At 44.4% G+C, this 25,260-nt stretch overlaps 1 pseudogene; it reads left to right on the forward strand.

Annotated features, from left to right (window-relative positions):
- The first annotated feature begins 491 nt into the window (after nt 1-491).
- The window catches only part of LOC135539292 (protein PHTF2-like), a 131,259-nt pseudogene continuing 106,490 nt past the window's right edge, over nt 492-25,260 (forward strand).

Consider the following 25,260-nt stretch of genomic DNA (forward strand, 5'->3'; position numbering starts at 1 on the left):
GTGTTGGTTGTTTATGACCATGTTTTTCTTTCTGATTGCATTTTGTATTTATATTTTGAGGTGTGTATTCTTTGTGACGTATGTAATTTAGAGCTCATCTGTAAACGAGACCTTGGTCTTGGTATGACTCCCTGATAAAATAAAGGTTAAATAAATCAAATAAATGACATGGTGTTTGTTCTACAAGGCGTGGAATGTTAGCTAAAAAAGACTGGCAACCAGGTAACTAGAACTCACCACCAGAGGAGACGCAGGAAAGTCTCATCATGTCAAATAATGAGGCACTATAGGAAATGACACTGTATACACTCACATCTTTATCTTTATTGTTGTTATCTTAAGTAAAATGAACGTATTGTGCGTTTAAATGGGCAATGCGTGTCGACCATGATGTGTAACATTAGCTGAGAATGATGCTTGACTGATAGGATACATGGTTGGCCATAAACTAGGTTGCGCACATACACCGTTCACGTCGGCTTGATGCAAGACAAGCTGGATGTATTTATACAGTAAACGGATTGGAGGTCAGGGAGAGAAAGGGAAAATAGATCACATCAAAATCAGCGAAACTGTGAATCGAAGACTATCATATAGATAACGTCCTAATATTCATAATATCCCGGGCTGCAGCAACCGGAGTCAACGAGGTAAGAAACGAGACGTGCATTATTTTCATTTGATTGCATTTCACCAGCCAGCTATTTTGAGTCATCAATGCTAAACGTGAGCTAGCGGATTTGAGCATTGTTTGAAAACACTAAATCATCCGGCGAGCTAGCTAATTATTGTGTCGATTGACAGATTACAAAAGTATGTAATGATTTACAAACGCACGCCAGGATCCGTAACGTTTAGAATGTGATCCACTTGAGCTCAAAGAGTGGAGACTGGAGAGAAAGAGTTTGAGTGAGAGAATTGACACAGATTTGGAAAGTCTAGTAACACATGTTTAGCTAACCAGACAGACCCATGGATGTCTCGCCTCAATGAACAACTGGCTGCATCTGAGATTGGGCCCAGCTGAGATCAGATGTTGACCCCCTCCAGGGCCTTCAATATGCATGACTGTCTCCCCTCCTCTACCGTCCGACCTCCCCCCTACACAGCTCAATACAGCCAGCTAGTCATCAATCCCACTGCAGTAATGCCCATGGCACGATACACACACACAGCTAGCTCATAATACAGTAATAGAATTGTGTTACTAAGATGTTTATCATCACTTCATCTAGTTTGCTCTGTGCCTTTTCAAGTATTGGGGACAAAGTCACTGACCAGGTCACACATTATTTGGATAGTCCGGATAGTCCATCTGTAGATGGTTTACAGATGGTCATTACAATCAACAAACTATCTGTTGATAAGCATCTGCTTGAGAAGGTTTAGAATAAGGGTTAGGTTTAGGATCAGGTTAGGATCAGGGTTATGGTTAGGTTTAGAATAATGGTTAAGTTCAGGTTTAGTAGATAGTTTAAATGTTACTGATAGCCGTTACAGCATATACAGATGGACTATCCAAAGACGGGGTTAACGAAGACCAATTAGTGGGGAAAATATCAGAATTGGTTTGCCTGTGTGAACGCTGCCATATAGATACAGTCAATCAAGTGGAAGGAGCTAGTTGAGGAACAGGATGTGCCACTGGCTATTTGCATAGCCAACACCAACTCTTTATCATGTTGACAAATGCAGATCTGTAGTAGAGACAAATCACCACAGACACTGTAGACTAACAATACACATTCTGTGTACATCACATGTACATCCACACTGGTGGATCCTTGTTAGGTGATGATGACTAACGTTATAGTGATGTATTTGGGGTAGCCTAGTAGTACATTGGTAGGTTCCAGATCTGTTGTCTCTTCTATAGCCTGGTCCCAGACCTGTTGTCTCCTTCTATAGCCTGGTCCCAGACCTGTTGTCTCCTTCTATAGCCTGGTCCCAGACCTGTCGTCTCCTTCTATAGCCTGGTCCCAGACCTGTTGTCTCCTTCTATAGCCTGGTCCCAGACCTGTTGTCTCCTTCTATAGCCTGGTCCCAGACCTGTTGTCTCCTTCTATAGCCTGGTCCCAGACCTGTTGTCTCCTTCTATAGCCTGGTCCCAGACCTGTTGTCTCCTTCTATAGCCTGGTCCCAGACCTGTTGTCTCCTTCTATAGCCTGGTCCCAGACCTGTTGTCTCCTTCTATAGCCTGGTCCCAGACCTGTTGTCTCCTTCTATAGCCTGGTCCCAGACCTGTTGTCTCCTTCTATAGCCTGGTCCCAGATCTGTTGTCTCCTTCTATAGCCTGGTCCCAGATCTGTTTGTGCTCTTGTCAACTTCATTATTCGTGTTTGGCATAAATGAGTGACAAGGAGCACATTGTTAAGATAGTTCAACTTGAAATGTAATGCAGTCTTCAATGTCATCTATTCATTAAAAAGGACATTCACTTTTTTTCATATTCTTTTGGGTGTAGGCTAGTGAGTCTATCCAGCTGCTCATAACTATATAATAATATATATATATGTAGAGCAGGCCTGACGTAGAGCAGGCCTGACGTGGAGCAGGCCTGACGTAGGGGAGGCCTGACGTAGGGGAGGCCTGACGTAGGGGAGGCCTGACGTAGGGGAGGCCTGACGTAGGGGAGGCCTGACGTAGGGGAGGCCTGACGTAGGGGATACTTTTATCTAAAGTGACTTACAGTTGTACGTGCATACATTTTACGTATGGGCGGTCCTGGGAATCGAATTCACTACTCGACTGATTAATTAGAGCCGATTTCAGGTTTTCATATCAATTGGTAATTGGCATTTTTGGATGCCGATTATGGCCAATGATATTGCACACCACGAGGAGACTGCGTGGCAGGTTGATGATAATGACTAAAGTATTCCACCCTGAAACCATATAATTGTATGAAATGTGTTATAATCCAATAATGTGTGTGACTAGACTTTGTGTGACTAGACTTTTTTAAGACTAGGCCATTGTGTTACTATTTCGCAGTATGAGCAGGGTATAGTTGAGACATTCAAGGACAACTGAACTGTCGACTTGTGATAACGGTGAAACTAATAACTGGAAAGAGGCCTCCCCACCCTAGGGAGGAGAGCAACTGTTAGAAACGGCTTGCAGAAGATGATGAAACATGTTGCAGAAGGGTGATAAACAATGTATGAGAACTTTGGAAAAATACAGCCCACCTAAAGAGAGGTGGAGTTTCTACTGATGTGAGTTCATTTGTGTGTGTGTGTGCTATAAAAAGATTGTGTTCTCATTTTGAAGTCAGAGCGCTCTCTGAATAAAGTATTGATCTATTGCAGACTGGGACTTTGTCTAATTCTTCATTAACCAGAGCCTTACAACCTCTGGGAATTGGTCAAAGCTATAAAATAGTTCAATTAGAACATTGGGATAGAAATTCTCGTGACAGTTGACCACCTGTTCCGCGAGTGCAGCAAGGAGCCAAGTTAAGTTGCTAGCTAGCATTAAACTTACCTTGTAAAAAAACAATCAGTCTTAACATAATCACTAGTTAACCGCTAGCGGAACCCCTCGCCAACAGCCAATGAAATTGCAGGGTGCCAAATTCAAACAACAATCTCATCAATCAAATTTCTCAAACATACAAGTATTAGGCACCATTTTAAAGATACAATTTTCGTTAATCCAGCCACAGTGTCTGATTTCAAAAAGGCTAAACAGCGAAAGCTCCACAAACGATTGTATGGTCACCACCAAGTCACAGAAAAACACAGCCATTTTTCCAGCCAAAGAGAGGAGTCACAAAAAGCTGAGATATAGATCAAATCCATCACTAACCTTTGATGATCTTCCTCAGATGACACTCATAGGACTTCATGTTACACAATACATGTATGTTTTGTTCGATAAAGTGCATATTTATATCCAAAAATCTCATTTTACATTGGCGTGTTATGTTCAGTAGTTCCAAAACATGCAGTGATTTTGCAGAAAGCCACATCAATTTACAGAAATACTCATAATAAACATTGATAAGAGATACAACTATTATACATGGAACTTTAGATAAACTTCTCCTTAATGCAACCTCTCTGTCAGATTTCAAAAAGCATACCATGCAATTATCTGAGTATGGCGCTCAGACACAAAACAGCCAAAGAGATATTCACCATGTTGTGGAGTCAACATTAATCAGAAATTGCATTATAAATATTCATATTCACTTACCTTTGATGATCTTCATCAGAATGCACTCCCAGGAATCCCAGTTACACAATAAATGTTTGATTTGTTCGATAAAGTTAATCATTTATGTCCATATACCTCCTTTTGTTAGGGTGTTTTGTAAACAAGTCCAAAAAGTCATATTACAGGTCGCAGAAACATGTCAAACGAAGTATAGAATCAATCTTTAGGATGTTTTTATCATAACTCTTCAATAATGTTCCAAATGGAGAATTCCTTTGTCTGTAGAAAAGCAATGGAACGCGAGGTAACTTTCACATGAACGCGTGTCACGAGCCCGTGGCTCTCTGCCAGACACCTGACTCATTCCCCTCTCATTCGGCCCCACTTCACAGTAGAAGCCTCAAACAAGGTTCTAAAGACTGTTGACATCTAGTGGAAGCATTAGGAAGTGAAAAATGACCCCACAGACACTGAATATTTGAATGGGAATGAGTTGAAAAACTACAGACCTCAGATTTCCCACTTCCTGGTTGGATTTTCCTCAGGTTTTCGCCTGCCATATGAGTTATGTTATACTCACTGACATTATTCAAACAGTTTTAGAAACTTCAGAGTGTTTTCTATCCGTTACTACTAACACTATGCATATATTAGCATCTGGTACTGAGTAGCAGGCAGTTTCTCTGGGCACGCTTTTCATCCAAAAGTGAAAATGCTGCCCCCTAGCCCAAACAGGTTAACGACACATGGTTGATGATATTACTAGTTTAACTAGCTTGTCCTGCTTTGCATATAATCAATGTGGTGCCTGAAATTGTGTCACTTCTCTTGCGTTCTGTGTCAGCAGAGTCAGGGTACATGCAGCAGTTTGGGCTGCCTGGCTCGTTGCAAACTGTGTGAAGACCATTTCTTCCTAACAAAGACTAATTAATTTGCCAGAATTGTACATAATTATGTCATAACATTGAAGGTTGTGTAATGTAACAGCAATATTTAGACTTATGGATGCCTCCCATTAGATAAAATATGGAACGGTTCCGTATTTCACTGAAAGAATAAACGTTTTGTTTTCGAAATCATAGTTTCTGGATTTGACCATATTAATGACCTAAGGCTCGTATTTCTGTGTGTTTATTATAATTAAGTGTATGATGTGATAGAGCTGTCTGACTGAGCGGTGGTAGGCAGCAGCAGGCTCGTAAGCATTCATTGAAACCACACTTTCCTCCATTTGCCAGCAGCTTTTCGCAGTGCTTGAAGCACAGCGCTGTTTATGACTTCGAGCCGATCAACTCCCGAGATTACACTGGCAATACTAAAGTGCCTAGAAGAACATCCAATAGTCAAAGGTTAATGAAATACAAATGGTATAGAGAGAAATAGTCCTATAAGTCCTATAATAACTACAACCTAAAACTTCTTACCTGGGAATATTGAAGACTCCTGTTAAAAGGAACCACCAGCTTTCATATGTTCTCGTGTTCTGAGCAAGGAACTGAAACGTTAGCTTTCTTACATGGCACATATTGCACTTTTACTTTCTTCTCCAGCACTTTGTTTTTGCATTATTTAAACCAAATCGAACATGTTTCATTATTTATTTGAGGCTAAATTGATTTTATTGCTGTATTATATTAAGTTAAAATAAAAATGTTCATTGTTAATTCAGTATTGTAATAGTCATTATTAAAAATATATTTATAAAAATCGGCAGATTAATCGGCATCGGCTATTTCTTTTGGTCCTCCAATAATCGTCCGACCTCTATTCACTACCCTGATGTTACAAGCTCCATGCTGTTCTCCGTGAGTGACTACACTACATTTAATTGATTGAATCTAGAGCATGTAGGGCCTGTCTAGTATCTTCAGCCCCATGCCAGACCTCTCCCTTCAGTCCTTTGTGCTTCCTCTCTCAACCGTGTCTGTCTCTGCTCCTGCATGATAAGGGTTTTTCATATGATGGCACTAGCTTCCTGTAACCTCCTTCCCACTATTTGTGTGTGTGTGTGTGTGTGTGTGTGTGTGAGATCGTCACGATAGGCCTGCCCCTATGATGTGTACATTATACGTACAGTGTCTCTACAACGTCTCCTCTACACTGTGTTCTCCTGGTCTACAGACCTCTCTGCCCAGTGTACCAGTGTCTCCTCTAGGTCTACAGACCTCTCTGCCCAGTGTACCAGTGTCTCCGCTAGGTCTACAGACCTCTCTGCCCAGTGTACCAGCAGTATGGCTTAACTTCATCTGAATTACATGTTCATTTGAGTCTGTCAGACCTTGTGTGTGGATTTGCATGTGCATTCGTCCATTGTACTTGGACTGGACGCTCCTTCCTGTCAGGGTTTGGGCTGCACCACACAGCTGTGTTGGTTTGGGCTGCACCACACAGCTGTGTTGGTTTGGGCTGCTGTAAATGCCACAGCATCGAAAGGTCACAGTCTCTTCTCCCACAGAGTGGTGGCCCTAGTCTAAACTACTAATGTAGTGGAACTGTGATGGTGTGAGGAGACGGGTGACTTCACTCACATCCCTCAGTTCAATGTGTATGACTGTGTCTGATGAAAATCGGTTGGATGAGTGAAGGCTATTCTGAGTGTGACTGACTGTTTTACCCATGTCTGGCTAGCTGTCTGTCTTTCTGGCTAGATGTCTGTCTTTCTGGCTAGCTGTCTGTCTTTCTGGCTAGCTGTCTGTCTTTCTGGCTAGTTGTCTGTCTTTCTGGCTAGTTGTCTGTCTTTCTGGCTAGCTGTCTGTCTTTCTGGCTAGCTGTCTGTCTTTATGGCTAGCTGTCTGTCTTTATGGCTAGCTGTCTGTCTTTATGGCTAGCTGTCTGTCTTCCTGGCTAGCTGTCTGTCTTCCTGGCTAGCTGTCTGTCTTCCTGGCTAGCTGTCTGTCTTCCTGGCTAGCTGTCTGTATTTCTGGCTAGCTGTCTGTATTTCTGGCTAGCTGTTTGTCTTTCTGGCTAGCTGTCTTTCTGACCGGCTGTCTTTCTGGCTGGATTGATGTCTTTCTGGCTGTCTTTCTTTCTGGCTGGTTGGATTGATGTCTTTCTGGCTGTCTGTCCAGCTCTCACAGCCAATAGTGTTTGATAATTCTGTCTGTCTTTTAGTAGCTAGAGAAGCCAAGGCACTCGTACTAGACTGTTGACAGTGGTCTACTGTATTCTGGCCAACCCATTGACGGACTCTCAGCAGACTCTATCAATGACCAGCGAATTGCTGTCTTGTTAGTCTATAATACATCTATTATCATCCACATTGACCAAACTAAGGCTGTTGGTCATGTTGCTGTAGACCATGTTGTGTGTGTTGTCTTGAAGAGACCAGTAACTATAGAGGGGATGGCTGACAACGTCATGAAAACGATGTGCGTTGCGTCGAGGGGGCAGCAGTCTGTGTTATGTTATGATCCTGGACGGTCAGATAGCAACAATGACAAGAATCTGCCATGTAGGGAATCCTAGGCTGCTCCTTTAGTCTCATTGTGTCTTGTTCTTGACACCATGTCTTGTTTTGAGGGGTTTTGACTCATGTCATGTCAATGCTAATGGGGCTAAAATTCGCTAGCTAGCTAATCAACAACTGTAACGATGCATTTAAGAGACAACAAGTGCTCATTGTGCAAAATGTATTTATGTTTTAATAAACAATTGAAGAGGATATATAGTTTCCATGTTGTGAACAATCCTTTGTTCCTCAGCCAACCCTGCTGGGTTTGTTCCACGGTTGAGCTCGCGTCGTTTTTGTTCCTCAGCCAACCTTGCTGGAGGGGTTGGCTGGCAGCCTGGTGGTTAGAGGGGCGGCAGGCAGCCTGGTGGTTAGAGGGGCGGCAGGCGGCCTGGTGGTTAGGGGGGCGGCAGGCAGCCTGGTGGTTAGGGGGGCGGCAGGCAGCCTGGTGGTTAGGGGGCGGCAGGCAGCCTGGTGGTTAGGGGGCGGCAGGCAGCCTGGTGGTTAGGGGGGCGGCAGGCAGCCTGGTGGTTAGGGGGGCGGCAGGCAGCCTGGTGGTTAGGGGGGCGGCAGGCAGCCTGGTGGTTAGGGGGGCGGCAGGCAGCCTGGTGGTTATAGCCAGGAACCAAAAGGTTGCTAGATCGAGCTGACAAGGTAAAAATCTGTTGTTCTGCCCCTGAACAAGGCAGTTAACCCACTGTTCCCCAGTAGGCTGTCATTGTAAATAAAAATGTGTTCTTAACTGACTTTCCTAGTTAAATAAAATAAATAAAACTAAGGAGTGGAATTACATTCACATGTTAAGGGAACATTTTGGCTGTGTAGAGCACATTTTTAAAGAGTCTGAATAAGAATACAATGTGGATAAAGCCACAGAAACAAACAGAAGTGCGATATGTCAGGAACTCTGACCAGACACCTTCATACTGTCTATGTTGCAAGATTGATGTAATTCTCTCCATGTCAGCAAGTCTGGTTGAGTAATAATACCTAGAAGGAGATGATATGGGTCTGGTTGAGTAATAATACCTTGGAGGAGATGATATGGGTCTGGTTGAGTAATAATACCTAGGAGGAGATGGGTCTGGTTGAGTAATAATACCTAGGAGGAGATGATATGGGTCTGGTTGAGTAATAATACCTAGGAGGAGATGATATGGGTCTGGTTGAGTAATAATACCTAGGAGGAGATGAGATGGGTCTGGTTGAGTAATAATACCTAGGAGGAGATGGGTCTGGTTGAGTAATAATACCTAGGAGGATATGGGTCTGGCTGAGTAATAATACCTAGGAGGAGATGGGTCTGGTTGAGTAATAATACCTAGGAGGAGATGATATGGGTCTGGTTGAGTAATAATACCTAGGAGGAGATGATATGGGTCTGGTTGAGTAATAATACCTAGGAGGAGATGATATGGGTCTGGTTGAATAATAATACCTTGGAGGAGATGATATGGGTCTGGTTGAGTAATAATACCTAGAAGGAGATGATATGGGTCTGGTTGAGTAATAATACCTAGGAGGAGATGGGTCTGGTTGAGTAATAATACCTAGGAGGAGATGATATGGGTCTGGTTGAGTAATAATACCTAGGAGGAGATGAGATGGGTTTGGTTGAATAATAATACCTTGGAGGAGATGATATGGGTCTGGTTGAGTAATAATACCTAGAAGGAGATGATATGGGTCTGGTTGAGTAATAATACCTAGGAGGAGATGATATGGGTCTGGTTGAATAATAATACCTTGGAGGAGATGATATGGGTCTGGTTGAGTAATAATACCTAGAAGGAGATGATATGGGTCTGGTTGAGTAATAATACCTAGAAGGAGATGGGTCTGGTTGAGTAATAATACCTAGGAGGAGATGAGATGGGTTTGGTTGAGTAATAATACCTAGGAGGAGATGGGTCTGGTTGAGTAATAATACCTAGAAGGAGATGGGTCTGGTTGAGTAATAATACCTAGGAGGAGATGGGTCTGGTTGAGTAATAATACCTAGGAGGAGATATGGGTCTGGTTGAGTAATAATACCTAGGAGGAGATATGGGTCTGGTTGAGTAATAATACCTAGGAGGAGATGATATGGGTCTGGTTGAGTAATAATACCTAGGAGGAGATGATATGGGTCTGGTTGAGTAATAATACCTAGGAGGAGATGATATGGGTCTGGTTGAGTAATAATACCTAGAAGGAGATGATATGGGTCTGGTTGAGTAATAATACCTAGGAGGAGATGATATGGGTCTGGTTGAGTAATAATACCTAGAAGGAGATGATATGGGTCTGGTTGAGTAATAATACCTTGGAGGAGATGATATGGGTCTGGTTGAGTAATAATACCTAGGAGGAGATGGGTCTGGTTGAGTAATAATACCTAGAAGGATATGGGTCTGGCTGAGTAATAATACCTAGAAGGATATGGGTTTGGTTGAGTAATAATACCTAGAAGGAGATGGGTCTGGCTGAGTAATAATACCTAGGAGGAGATGATATGGGTCTGGTTGAGTAATAATACCTAGGAGGAGATGGGTTTGGTTGAGTAATAATACCTAGGAGGAGATGATATGGGTCTGGTTGAGTAATAATACCTAGAAGGAGATGGGTCTGGCTGAGTAATAATACCTAGGAGGAGATGATATGGGTCTGGCTGAGTAATAATACCTAGGAGGAGATGATATGGGTCTGGTTGAGTAATAATACCTAGGAGGAGATGATATGGGTCTGGTTGAGTAATAATACCTAGGAGGAGATGATATGGGTCTGGCTGAGTAATAATACCTAGAAGGAGATGATATGTGTCTGGTTGAGTAATAATACCTAGAAGGAGATGATATGGGTCTGGTTGAATAATAATCTCTGAAAGAGGGAGATTGGATGTGTAGCGCGAAGCTGAAGGAGGGAGATTGGATGTGTAGCTCGACACTGAAGGAGGGAGATTGGATGTGTAGCGCGAAGCTGAAGGAGGGAGATTGGATGTGTAGCGCGAAGCTGAAGGAGGGAGATTGGATGTGTAGCGCGACGCTGAAGGAGGGAGATTGGATGTGTACGCTGAAGGAGGGAGATTGGATGTGTAGCGCGAAGCTGAAGGAGGGAGATTGGATGTGTAGCGCGATGCTGAAGGAGGGAGATTGGATGTGTAGCGCGATGCTGAAGGAGGGAGATTGGATGTGTAGCGCGATGCTGAAGGAGGGAGATTGGATGTGTAGCGCGACGCTGAAAGAGGGAGAATGGATGTGGGCTGACAAAGAGGAGGAGAAACAGGAGTTGGCTTCTGTTTGACACCAGTCAGTTTCTGAGGTGTGAACCAGTAAATCATCTTTAGTATATTTGCTGCCCAGTAATAATGTAGATAGTTAGGTTAGTCCTCCGTGTGTTCTATCTCTCTGTAGGAATGCTTTACGTATTCTTGGATTCACACCTCCACATAGGAAAAAAGATATCAGCTCATCCATTGAAGTGAAAAAAGACAAAAAAAGAGAGACATTGGAACAAGTACAGAAATCTGGGCAATACATTCATCTTGATACAATTCACTTTACCAGCTGAAGTAAAATGGAAAATACTCCATCTCTGAAAGTGCAGTTTAAATTTGTTAATCAGGGGAGTAAAGTTCTCATCATATTGGGATGACAAGGTACGGGTGATATTGATCCCTAAATATTTAAAAGCCAGTCTTGGACATACGAAATGGAATAGTATCCCGTGGAATTTGTAATGCTAATTCATTAATAGGAAAGCATTCACTTTTTGAGAAATTCAATTTATAGCCCGAAAACACACCAAACCTACGCAGCACGTCCACTACCTCTGGGACACACGCTTCGGGGTCGGAGATGTATAAAAACAAGTCATCTGCATACAAGGAAACGTTGTGTTCCAGTCTGTAGATGCCATGTATTGAGGGTATGGGCTTTAGCTTAATCACTGGCGTGGGGCCCATGATAATGGCAAATACTGTGAACAAAGTTTGTTTGTAAGTACTGATGCCTGAGTACAACAGTCAGACACAGGAAATGAAGTTTGCACCAAAGCCAAATTTTCCCAGTACAGAGAATAAATATTCCCATTCTACCCTGTCAAATGCCTTCTCCACATCTAAAGAGAGAACCACTTCAGGAAAGTCCGACGGCGCAGGAGAGTGTTAAGCAGACGTGGATGACGTTAAGCAGACGTGGATGACGTTAAGCGTGGATGACGTTAAGCAGACGTGGATGACGTTAAGCAGACGTTAAGCAGGCGTGGGTGACGTTAAGCAGGCGTGGCAGACGCATGACGTTAAAGGCGTGGGTGACGTTAAGCAGGCGTGGGTGATGGGTGGCGTTAAGCAGGCGTGGCATGACGTTAAGCAGACGTGGGTGACGTTAAGCAGACGTGCGTGACGTTAAGCAGACGTGCGTGACGTTAAGCAGACGTGCGTGACGTTAAGCAGACGTGCATGACGTTAAGCAGACGTGGATGACGTTAAGCAGGCGTGCATGCGTTAAGCAGACGTGGATGACGTTAAGCAGACGTGCATGACGTTAAGCAGACGTGCATGCGTTAAGCAGACGTGCATGACGTTAGCAGACGAGCAGGCGTGGATGACGTTAAGCAGGCGTGGATGACGTTAAGCAGCACGTTAAGCAGATGTTGAATATTAGAAAAGGAGTGATGGCCCTTTATAAACCCAGTCTGGTCCGTCGATATGATGTCTGTTATAGTGGATTCTTTTCGAGAGGCAAGTAATTTCACTAATATTTTTACATCTGCATTTAAAAGTGAGATTGATCTGTATGAGCCACACTCCGATGCATCTTAGCCGAGTTTTAACGTAAGTGTGATCGACGCCTATGTCAGGGTTTGGGGTAAAACACCCTGGTCCAGGGAGTTTTCAAGCAGGAGGGGGGCCAATTTGGCAGAAAACTTCTTGTAGAGTTGGATTGGGTAGCCATCTGAGCCAGGGGAATTCCCACGTTGCTGTAATTGAATGAATAATCTCCTCTAACTGCAAAGGGTGGTCCGTTTCTTCTCTGTACTAGTGGTAGGAGTTTCCACATGGTCAAGAAAACCATTCAGAATTTAATTGTCTTCAGGTGATTCTGACGTGTAAAGATCTGAATACAATGTTTTGAAGGTATTATTGATTTCAGTAGGATTAACTGTTAAGACATTACAATCCATTTTTAACAACAGATTTCCTTACTTGAAGGTACCTTTTGTTTGGGATATAATGAATTCCTTGAAATGATGTTTTTTGCCTTGGAATAGTTGAGAGACAATCCCCAGCAGCAGGAAGAAAGGTCTTCTCCATTCCCATTCCCTCAATCCCCAGCAGCAGGAAGAAAGGCTGGGTTGTGGAATATACACCTTCTCTATTCCCATTCCCTCAATCCCCAGTAGCAGGAAGAAAGGCTGGGTTGTGGAATATAGACCTTCTCTATTCCCATTCCCTCAATCCCCAGTAGCAGGAAGAAAGGCTGGGTTGTGGAATATACACCTTCTCTATTCCCATTCCCTCAATCCCCAGTAGCAGGAAGAAAGGCTGGGTTGTGGAATATACACCTTCTCTATTCCCATTCCCTCAATCCCCAGTAGCAGGAAGAAAGGCTGGGTTGTGGAATATAGACTATTCCCTTCCCTCAATCTAGCAGGAAGAAAGGCTGGGTTGTGGAATTCCCATTATTCCCCCTCAATCCCCAGTAGCAGGAAGAAAGGCTGGGAATATACACCTTCTCTATTCCCATTTCAATCCCCAGTGGAAATATGGAATATAGACCTTCTCTATTCCCATTCCCTCAATCCCCAGCCGCAGGAAGAAAGGCTGGGTTGTGGAATATACACCTTCTCTATTCCCATTCCCTCAATCCCCAGTAGCAGGAAGAAAGGCTGGGTTGTGGAATATACACCTTCTCTATTCCCATTCCCTCAATCCCCAGTAGCAGGAAGAAAGGCTGGGTTGTGGAATATAGACCTTCTCTATTCCCATTCCCTCAATTCCCTGGGTTGTGGAATATTCCTTCAATCCCCAGTAGCAGGAAGAAAGGCTGGGTTGTGAATATACACCTTCTCTATTCCCATTCCCTCAATCCCCAGCAGCAGGAATATAGACCTTCTCTATTCCCATTCCCTCAATCCCCAGCAGCAGAATATACACCTTCTCTATTCCCATTCCCTCAATCCCCAGTAGCAGGAAGAAAGGCTGGGTTGTGGAATATAGACCTTCTCTATTCCCATTCCCTCAATCCCCAGTAGCAGGAAGAAAGGCTGGGTTGTGGAATATACACCTTCTCTATTCCCATTCCCTCAATCCCCAGTAGCAGGAAGAAGGCTGGGTTGTGGAATATACACCTTCTCTATTCCCATTCCCTCAATCCCCAGTAGCAGGAAGAAAGGCTGGGTTGTGGAATATACACCTTCTCTATTCCCATTCCCTCAATCCCCAGTAGCAGGAAGAAGGCTGGGTTGTGGAATATACACCTTCTCTATTCCCATTCCCTCAATCCCCAGCAGCAGGAAGAAAGGCTGGGTTGTGGAATATAGGCCCGTGTCTACACATGTTATTACTCAGTTTATGTTGCTGTTGAACCTCCCTCCATGTCTTCAATGTCAGAGTAATAATTGAGTTTAGTTTAGTCCCGTGAATAGAAATATGATCTACTAAATAAAGAAAAGACAATGTAAAGGGATATATCACAATATTGACTCTCAGTTTCAAGCCATTGACAAATGCTTTGGTTGTTGAATCCGTGATGCTGTGTGATGAAGCTGCTCATTAATCTGATTTAAGGTCAGGGAGGCCAAGCCAACCCAATTCTTTCAACAGCTGTAGGGTTTTTATAGCCTTCTTATTTTGCCATAAAAGTGTGTCTGTTGCTGCATTTAGGCCGAGTGAAGGGTGTCGCGGGAATTTTAACAGGAAGTATTGAAAACAAATAAAGCAGTCTTGGTAAGATATTGATCTTCACTGAAGCGACCCGACCTGCTAGCGATAAAGGGAGGGGCATCCAGCGGTCTTGATCGTCAGTGATTTTACTCATCGGGGGGGGTAGATCAGAGCATGTCGTTTCCTGTAGTCTGACGTCATTTTAACATCTTGTTTTATTCTTTTGGAACTAAGACACAAGAAGAAACTGATCTTTGTTTTCAAATCAGACCAAAGTGGATGTCAACCAAACCCAATTCTCCGGTCTGAACTGGGACAGCATGTGACTGGTGAATGAGAATAAGGAGTTCTTTGTTGATAACAGAGACTGACCTACTCCTTAAAGAGGGATCTTTGGGATGATGGGAATTTTCTACAAATGTCAAGGGCTTTCAAATGTAGGCCACTCACATGATTTAGGCGTGTGTGTGTCTCTGTGTGTGTCTCTGTGTGTGTCTGTGTGTGTGTGTGTGTGCATCACAATACTCCTTCCTTGTTAGTTTTCCATATCTCTTCAATTATATCTCCCATTTCTTTTAGTTGTTTTCATAATCCATAGGCTAATCCTTTTGTCCATTTTCATAGTTCTAAAACAATATTAAACTAACACAACATTTCCTGTGTGTGTGTGCATCACAATACTCCTTCCTCGTTAGTTTTCCATATCTCTTCAATTATATCTTCTCTATTCACATTTGTGAGGAAGTCCTGTACCATCTCCCTATTGAGCTCCCGTCCCTACCATGACAAAAACCACAAGTTGTTAGCCTGCTACACCGTCTCCAAGGTCACCGTCTCCAAGGTCACCGTCTCCAAGGTCACCTTCTCCAAGGTCACCTTACTACACTGTCTCCAAGGTCACCTTACTACACTGTCTCCAAGGTCACCTTCTCCAAGGTCACCTTACAACACTGTCTCCAAGGTCACTGTCTCCAAGGTCACTTTACTACACTGTCTCCAAGGTCACTTTGGATCAACGTGTTATTTTCACCATGTGGTCTACGATGGCAACCAGAGAGCCATTTAAAACAGCAGAGCCTAGTTCCAGACAGACACCAGGAATAGTCTTGGCCTATATCTGAGGTCACCTTACTAGCACCTTATTCCCTATACAGTGCACCACTTTGACCAGGTCACTTTGTACAGGCCCAAGGTCACTTTGCTCTGCTCCAGGAAACAGCCACTTTGAATAACCTGCAACTCAAGACCTTTTATTGTTGCAGAGTTGCACTTTGAACTATTGAGACTTCTTCCATTTAATCCAAGAGATCTTCACCAGATGTACTACACTGTCTCCAAGGTCACTTTGATCACGGTTATTTTCACCATGTGGTTACGATGCAACCAGGTGCTGTGGTTAAAACAGCAGAACCTGGTTAACAGACACCAGGAATGTCTTGGTTATATCTGTAGCTGAGGTTATTCCCTATACAGTGCACCACTTTGGGGTTAATGCCTACGGTGCTGTGGTTAATGCACGGTGCTGTGGTTAATGCAACTCAAGTGCTGTGGTTAATGCAGTGTTGTGGTTAATGAACTATTGTGCTCTTCCATTTAATCCACAGAGTCTTGGTTACTCAGATGTGCTGTGGTTAATGCACGGTGCTGTGGTTAATGTACGGTGCTGTGGTTAATGCACGGTGCTGTGGCTGGTTAATGCACGGTGCTGTGGTTAATGCACGGTGCTGTGGTTAATGCACGGTGCTGTGGTTAATGCACGGTGCTGTGGTTAATGCACGGTGCTGTGGTTAATGCACGGTGCTGTGGTTAATGCACGGTGCTGTGGTTAATGCACGGTGCTGTGGCTGAGGTTAATGCACGGTGCTGTGGTTAATGCACGGTGCTGTGGTTAATGCACGGTGCTGTGGTTAATGCACGGTGCTGAGGTTAATGCACGGTGCTGTGCTGCTCCAACCCTGTGTGTTACAGAGGGCAGCATCAATGTAGCGCTCCAACCCTGTGTGTTACAGAGGGCAGCATTAATGTAGCGGTCCAACCCTGTGTGTTACAGAGGGCAGCATCAATGTCGCGCTCCAACCCTGTGTGTTACAGAGGGCAGCATCAATGTAGCGCTCCAACCCTGTGTGTTACAGAGGGCAGCATCAATGTAGCGTGATGTCTCCTATGTGTTACAGAGGGCAGCATCAATGTAGCGTGATGTCTCCTATGTTTTAGAGGGCAGCATCAATGTAGCGTGATGTCTCCTATGTGTTACAGAGGGCAGCATCAATGTAGCGTAATGTCTCCTATGTGTTACAGAGGGCAGCATTAATGTAGCGTGATGTCTCCTGTGGTTAGAGGGCAGCATCTGTGGTTAATCCAACGGTGCTGTGGTTACAGAGGGCAGCATCAATGTAGTGTGATGTCTCCTGTGTTAAGAGGGCAGCATCAATGCTGCTCTCCAACCCTGTGTGTTACAGAGGGCAGCATCAATGTAGTGTGATGTCTCCCATGTGTTACAGAGGGCAGCATCAATGTAGCGTGATGTCTCCTGTGTGTTACAGAGGGCAGCATCAATGTAGCGTGATGTCTCCTATGTGTTAGAGGGCAGCATCAATGTAGCGTGATGTCTCCTGTGTGTTACAGAGGGCAGCATCAATGTAGCGTGATGTCTCCTGTGTGTTACAGAGGGCAGCATCAATGTAGCGTGGTGTCTCCTGTGTGTTACAGAGGGCAGCATCAATGTAGCGCTCCAACCCTGTGTGTTACAGAGGGCAGCATCAATGTAGTGTGATGTCTCCTATGTGTTACAGAGGGCAGCATCAATGTAGCGTGATGTCTCCTGTGTGTTACAGAGGGCAGCATCAATGTAGCGTGATGTCTCCTATGTGTTACAGAGGGCAGCATCAATGTAGCGTGATGTCTCCTGTGTGTTACAGAGGGCATCATCAATGTAGCGTGATGTCTCCTGTGTGTTACAGAGGGCAGCATCAATGTAGCGTGATGTCTCCTGTGTGTTACAGAGGGCATCATCAATGTAGCGTGATGTCTCCTGTGTGTTAGAGGGCAGCATCAATGTAGTGTGATGTCTCCTGTGTGTTACAGAGGGCAGCATCAATGTAGCGTGATGTCTCCTGATGCAGGCTAGCAGAGGGAGAGAGCTGCCATTGGCAAGGACCTTCACTGTTAAGGCGAGGCTGCAAGTTCTACCAACAAAATGTCCTCTAGCACTCTGGTACCCTGCAAACCATGACCCGTTCTGTATTCTAATGTGATGGAGTCCATTGCCCATGTTGTGAATGGCTGCTGTAAGGATGTGTACATTGCTAGACATGCTGGACATGACCGCCTTGTTGACCTGATAGCCAGCGAGGTGAGACAAGTGGTCTCACCAACAGCAAACATGCAGAAACATGTATCAGTTATGGAACCCCATTGCCCTTCATGGTTGTGAGGTCTGCAGTCCACTCACCAACCAAGAATTCACAAAATGGGACAAAGAACCAATTGACACTGCATGCAGAGTTCTGCAAAAATATACTTTGTGTACAACGCAAAACCCCAAACAATGCAGAGAAATTAGGACGATACCCGCTAGTTATCAACATCCAGAAAGGAGACGTTCAATTCTACAGCCACCTAAACGGAAGCGATTCCCAAACCTTCCATAAAGCCATCACCTATAGAGAGTTGAACCTGGAGAAGAGTCCCCTAAGCATGCTGGTCCTGGGGCTCTGTTCACAAACAGACCCCACAGAGCCCCAGGACAGCGACACAATTAGACCCAACCAAATCATGAGAAAACAAAGATAATTACTTGACACATTGGAAAAAAATACAAAAAAAACGAGCAAATTAGAATGCTATTTGGCCCTACACAGAGAGTACACAGTGGCAGAATACCTTACCGCTGTGACTGACTCAAACTTAAGGAAAGCTTTGACTATGTACAGACTCAGTGAGCATAGCCTTGCTAATGAGAAAGGCCGCCGTAGGCAGACATGGCTCTCAAGAGAAGACAGGCTATGTGCTCACTGCCCACAAAATGAGGTGGAAACTGAGCTGCACTTCCTAACCTCCTGCCAAATGTATGACCACATTAGAGAGACATATTTCCCTCAGATTACACAGATCCACAAAGAATTTGAAAACAAATCGAGCATTGATAAACTCCCGTATCTGTTAGGCGAAATACTGCAGTGTGCAAAAAATATTTGTGGCCCGTTGTCATGCGAAAAGGGAAACCAGTGAAGAACAAACACCATTGTAAATACAACCTATATTTGTCTGTAAATGTATTTTCCCTTTTATACTTTAACTATTTGCACATTGTTACAACGCTGTACATAATATAACATTTGAAATGTCTATATTCGTTTAACTTTAGTGAGTGTAATGTTCACTAATGTTTTTCACTTGTTTGTTTAACTTTTTGTTTATTATCTACTTCACTTGCTTTGGCAATGCAAACGTATGTTTCCCATGTCAATAACGCCCTTTGCATTGACAAGTAGAGAGAAAGAGCAACAGAGAGAGACTATAAGATTGAGAGACTGACAGAGAGAGACAGGCCATGTTCCCAACTAGAGGAGAGATAGATACAGGAAGTGACACCACAACTAGCTGGTCTTTTATTTAGCCTGCGACAACCATGTGTGCAGGGGGGTGTGGTGTGTATTCGTGCATAGAGGAAACGAGCAGTAACCACACACTGCTGACTATGCAGGGCACTGCAGGGCTCTACTTCCAGACAGCCTTCTCATAGCAGCTCATCACATTCTTCAGTCAGTCTGTTGGTCTGCAGTCTACTTCAGCTTTCGTCAATACATTTCTGTTTGGTGTGCTCTCTACTCAAAACATTACCCTAGTAATAAACCCTCTCTGCTGGACTATGCTACAGAGATAGGGAAACATCCTAGATGAATAGGGAAACATCCTAGATGACTAGGGAAACATCCTAGATGAATAGGGAAACATCCTAGATGAATAGGGAAACATCCTAGATGAATAGGGAAACATCCTAGATGACTAGGGAAACATCCTAGATGAATAGGGAAACATCCTAGATGACTAGGGAAACATCCTAGATGAATAGGGAAACATCCTAGATGAATAGGGAAACATCCTAGATGACTAGGGAAACATCCTAGATGAATAGGGAAACATCCTAGATGAATAGGGAAACATCCTAGATGAATAGGGAAACATCCTAGATGAATAGGGAAACATCCTAGATGAATAGGGAAACATCCTAGATGAATAGGGAAACATCCTAGGTGAATAGGGAAACATCCTAGATGAATAGGGAAACATCCTAGATGAACAGGGAAACATCCTAGATGACTAGGGAAACATCCTAGATGACTAGGGGAAACATCCTAGATGACTAGGGGAAACATCCTAGATGACTAGGGAAACATCCTAGATGACTAGGGGAAACATCCTAGATGAACAGGGGAACATCCTAGATGAATAGGGAAACATCCTAGGTGAATAGGGGAAACATCCTAGGTGAATAGGGGAACATCCTAGATGAATAGGGGAACATCCTAGATGAATAGGGAAACATCCTAGGTGAATAGGGAAACATCCTAGATGAATAGGGAAACATCCTAGGTGAATAGGGAAACATCCTAGGTGAATAGGGAAACATCCTAGATGACTAGGGAAACATCCTAGATGACTAGGGAAACATCCTAGATGAATAGGGAAACATCCTAGATGACTAGGGAAACATCCTAGATGAATAGGGAAACATCCTAGATGAACAGGGGAAACACCCTAGATGACTAGGGAAACATCCTAGATGACTAGGGAAACATCCTAGATGACTAGGGAAACATCCTAGATGACTAGGGAAACATCCTAGATGAATAGGGAAACATCCTAGATGAACAGGGGAAACATCCTAGATGAATAGGGAAACATCCTAGGTGAACAGGGGAAACATCCTAGATGAATAGGGAAACATCCTAGATGACTAGGGAAACATCCTAGATGAACAGGGGAAACATCCTAGATGAACAGGGGAAACACCCTAGGTGAACAGGGGAAACACCCTAGGTGAATTGGGGAAACATCCCCGGCCCAGATGAGGAACTGTCATGAGTTACATCTAATAGCTTGTTTTTGCAGATTTTCAGATTGCTGAAACCCATATTATTGGTGTCACTTGTGGTGTTGTTTGTCCTCGGGTCATTGTAAAAAGCCCTTACCCTGCCCTGTAACCAGTGTTGGTAACCTGTGTAAACAGTGTGGTTCAGTGCTTGTGGTGTTGTCTGTCCTCGGGTCATTGTAAAAAGCCCTTACCCTGCCCTGTAACCAGTGTTGGTAACCTGTGTAAACAGTGTGGTTAAGGGCTTGTGGTGGCATGTAGTGCTATGTAAAGTAGCCGGGAGAAATGGCTTTAAACCTGGGGAGGAGAGAGGAGAAGACAAGCCTGGCCACAGAGGGAAAGAGGGGACTTTCGTAGTAACCTTAACCTAATTCTCCTAACCTGTTACATTCTTCTAACCCGTCTGCGTAATTCTCTGAACTTGCTACAAAACAAGTACTTCTGGTGGTAGCTGTGTGGAAGTGGCGTGTTTTTAGGCTGTCCCAGGGAAAGAGATGGGTTAAGGTACAAAGAGAGGGAGGGAAGGTGAGCAGTACGATTCAATCTTAGTCCTGTATTGACTCTTTGCCTGTTTGATGGTTCGTCGGAGGGCATAGCGGGATTTCTTATAAGCGTCCGGGTTAGTGTCCCTCTCCTTGAAAGCAGCAACTCTACCCTTTAGCTCAGTGCGGATGTTGCCTGTAATCCATGGCTTCTGGTTGGGGTATGTACGTACGGTCACTGTGGGGACGACGCCATCAATGCACTTACTGATGAAGCCGGTGACTTGGTATCCTCCTCAACGCCATCGGATGAATCCAGGAGCATATTCCAGTCTGTGCTGCTAAACAGTCCTGTAGCAGCATCTGCGTCATCTGACCACTTCCGTATTGAGTGAGTCACTGGTACTTCCTGCTTTAGTTTTTGCTTGTAAGCAGGAATCTGGAGGATAGAATTATGGTCAGATTTTCCAAATGGAGGGCGAGGGAGAGTGTTGTACATGTCTCTGTGTGTGGTGTGAAGGTGGTCTAGAGTTTGTTTTTCTCCTGCTTGCACATTTAACATGCTGATAGAAATGAGTCAAAATGGATTTAAGTTTTACCTAGGTTTAAGTTGTTGGTTTGAAAACATCCTCTAACAGTGGCTAGACTGTACTAAATGTATGGTGATGCAATACTGAGATTTGATTGGGATTCCATGTTCCGAACATGTTGCTCGCTATACAGGGCATTCAAAAAGTATTCAGACCCCTTGACTTTTTCCACATTTTGTTACGTTACAGCCCTATTCTTAAGTGGATTATTATTATTTTTAAATATCATCAATCGACATACAATACCGCATAATAACAAAGAAAAATCAGGTTGAGAAAATGTGCCAATTTTAATAAAAATACAAAAACAGAAATACCTACACGTTTTCCTCCATAATTCTTAAATGGAAGAAGTTGGGAATCACCAAAACTCTTCCTAGAGTTGGCCCCCCTTCCAAACGGAGCAATTGGGGGAGAAGGGCCTTGGTCAGGGAGATGACCAAGAACCCGATGGCCACTTTGACAGAGCTCCAGAGTTCCTCTGTGGAGATGGGAGAACCTTCCAGAAGGACAACCATCTCTGCAGCACTCCACCAATCAGGCCTTTATGGTAGAGTGGCCAGACAGAATCCACTCCTCAGTAAAAGACACATGACAGCCTGCCTGGAGTTTGCCAAAAGGCACCTAAAAGACTCTCGTACTGTGAGAAACAAGATTCTCTGGTCTAAAGAAACCAAGAGTGAACACTTTGGCCTGAATGCCAGGCGTCATCTCTTCAGGAAACCTGGCACCATCCCCACGGTGAAGCATGGTGGTGGCAGCATCATGCTGTAGGGATCTTTTTCAGCGGCAGGGACTGGGAGACTAGTCAGGATCGAGGGAAAGATGAACGGAGCAAAGAACATGGAAATGTGTTTACTCACTATTTAAAAAAAAAAGATAGAGAACAAGCTATGAAGGAAAAATCTTGGTGTGTGTGTGTGTGTGTGTGTGTGTGTGTGTTCAGGGTTATTTCTGCAGTATTGATGAAGAGGGACATTGGGGACAGCAGAGACACTGAATAAGTGAACGAATAGTATCTCTCCTCTCGTCTCTCGCTCTCTTTATCTCATCTCATCATGACTAACAATGTCAGTCAGTGGGACACCTGAGAGATCTACCAGCCCTCCACCACCTCCACCCCAGCCCCTCTCTACCTCCCATCATGGGTGTCAGCAGGTCTAGGCTGTCTTTATGTCACTTAGAGAGTGCAACTTGAGTTGGGGGTCTTGTGGTGTAACTGGAGCGAGCAAGGGAATCGGCCTGATGGAAAACATGCCCCCACACACACCCAGGGTACCCCACCAGCAACACCTCTCCCACCTCTCATCGTTGGGGGGGTTGATCAGATGTCCCCCCCCTCTTATCTCCCTCTCCCCCCTCCTCCAACACATTCACCTGGTTGCAGTCCAGAGATGCAGTCCGTCCATGTCATTAAAATGCACCGGGCCAGGTAGCTGTGTTGGGTTACACTCACTTTAACGAGCAACACGACCACTACACAAGGGAGGAACACTTTCTGACTGGTAATGCACCCCTCCTGATTTGAACAAGACACCCAGACCTGGAATAGACCTGCTAGGCAATACAGCAGCACTAGTCTGACAGTGAAGTGATGTGGGTTGTTTATGGCTGTGTGTAGCATCGTAGCTGGTGTTGTATTATGTGCTGGATCCATCCTGTCTGTGTGCTGCTCTCTGTTCAGCATTTCACAATTGTTTTCATGACCGCTGTTTTATGTAATTCATTACACAGAATTATGTAACTCTGTAACCTCCCACCTCCTGATTTATAATCGGACTGACTTCCTACACTATCGCTCTCATCTCGCTCTCATCTCTCTCTCGCTCTCATCTCTCTCGCTCTCATCTCTCTCTCGCTCTCATCTCGCTCTCATGCTCTCTCGCTCTCTCTCTCTTTCTCTCACTCTCGCTCTCATCTCTCGCTCTCATCTCTCGCTCTCAGCTCTCTCGCTCTCTCGCTCTCTCTTTCTCTCGCTCTTTCTCTCACTCTCATCTTGCGCTCTCTCGCTCTCATTTCTCTCTCTCTTTCTCTCATCTCTCATCAATCTCTCTCTCTCTCTCTCTCTCTCTCTCTCTCTCTCTCTCTCTCTCAATTCAAAGGGCTTTATTGGCATGGGAAACATATGTTTATGTTGCCAACGCAAGTGAAATAGATAATAAACAAAAGTGAAATAAACCATAAAGTGAACAGCAAATATTACACTCACAAAGGTTCCAAAAGAATAAAGACATTTCAAATGTCATATGTCTATATACAGATGTGCAAATAGTTAAAGTACGAAAGGTTAAATAAATAAACATAAATATCTCTCTCACTCCTGTCTCTCGACTTCCTCCTCCTCAATCACTTTAAACCGCTCTCAACTCTCTTCCTGCCTCTGAAAATCATCTCATTCCTTCTCTCTCACCTCCCTCTCTCTCTCACTTCTCTTGTCTATTTCTCCCTCTTCACTCTCCTCTCCTCTCTCATGTCCTGTCCCAGCTCTTTGGGTGGAAGCAGACTCTGTTCATCATAGCACTCCTCCTACCCCATCATTGTAGAAGACCAGAGTCAGCCCAGATATTCAGCAGCTGGTAGGTTAAAGCTGCCGCTAAATGGTTTACTGTACAGTATGTAGACAGTGATGCTGAGGAGGACTGATGTGCTATATGTTCCTGCTTGTGTTTTCTGCAGTATATCACAGTACCGCCAACGAGAACATATACCCACTCACACACAGTGTACCACTCTACACACAACCAACAGGTCTGTACAGGACCAGCCTTCCCATGACCCCGTCACACACAGTGTACCACTCTACATACAACCAACAGGTCTGTACAGGACCGACCTTCCCATGACCCCGTCACACACAGTGTACCACTCTACATACAACCAACAGGTCTGTACAGGACCGACCTTCCCATGACCCCGTCACACACAGTGTACCACTCTACATACAACCAACAGGTCTGTGACCAGCCTTCCCATGACCCCGTCACACACAGTGTACCACTCTACATACAACCAACAGGTCTGTACAGGACCGACCTTCCCATGACCCCGTCACACACAGTGTACCACTCTACATACAACCAACAGGTCTGTACAGGACCGACCTTCCCATGACCCCGTCACACACAGTGTACCACTCTACATACAACCAACAGGTCTGTACAGGACCGGCCTTCCCATGACCCACTCACACACAGTGTACCACTCTACATACAACCAACAGGTCTGTACAGGACCGGCCTTCCCATGACCCCGTCACACACAGTGTACCACTCTACATACAACCAACAGGTCTGTACAGGACCGACCTTCCCATGACCCCGTCACACACAGTGTATCACTCTACATACAACCAACAGGTCTGTACAGGACCGACCTTCCCATGACCCCGTCACACACAGTGTACCACTCTACATACAACCAACAGGTCTGTACAGGACCGACCTTCCCATGACCCCGTCACACACAGTGTATGGTGCTAAAGCCTACTGTTCAGAATGCCCACTCCCAGGCAGTACATCACACTACATACCACCTGTAAAATGGAGCCCAACTGCAGGTGTAGTGTTGGCCTCCTGTGAAGCAACACTCTCTGTGGGTTGGCAATTAGACTCCGACGTCAG

Source organism: Oncorhynchus masou, unplaced genomic scaffold, assembly GCF_036934945.1.
Source record: "Oncorhynchus masou masou isolate Uvic2021 unplaced genomic scaffold, UVic_Omas_1.1 unplaced_scaffold_850, whole genome shotgun sequence".
NCBI classification, from domain to species: domain Eukaryota; kingdom Metazoa; phylum Chordata; class Actinopteri; order Salmoniformes; family Salmonidae; genus Oncorhynchus; species Oncorhynchus masou.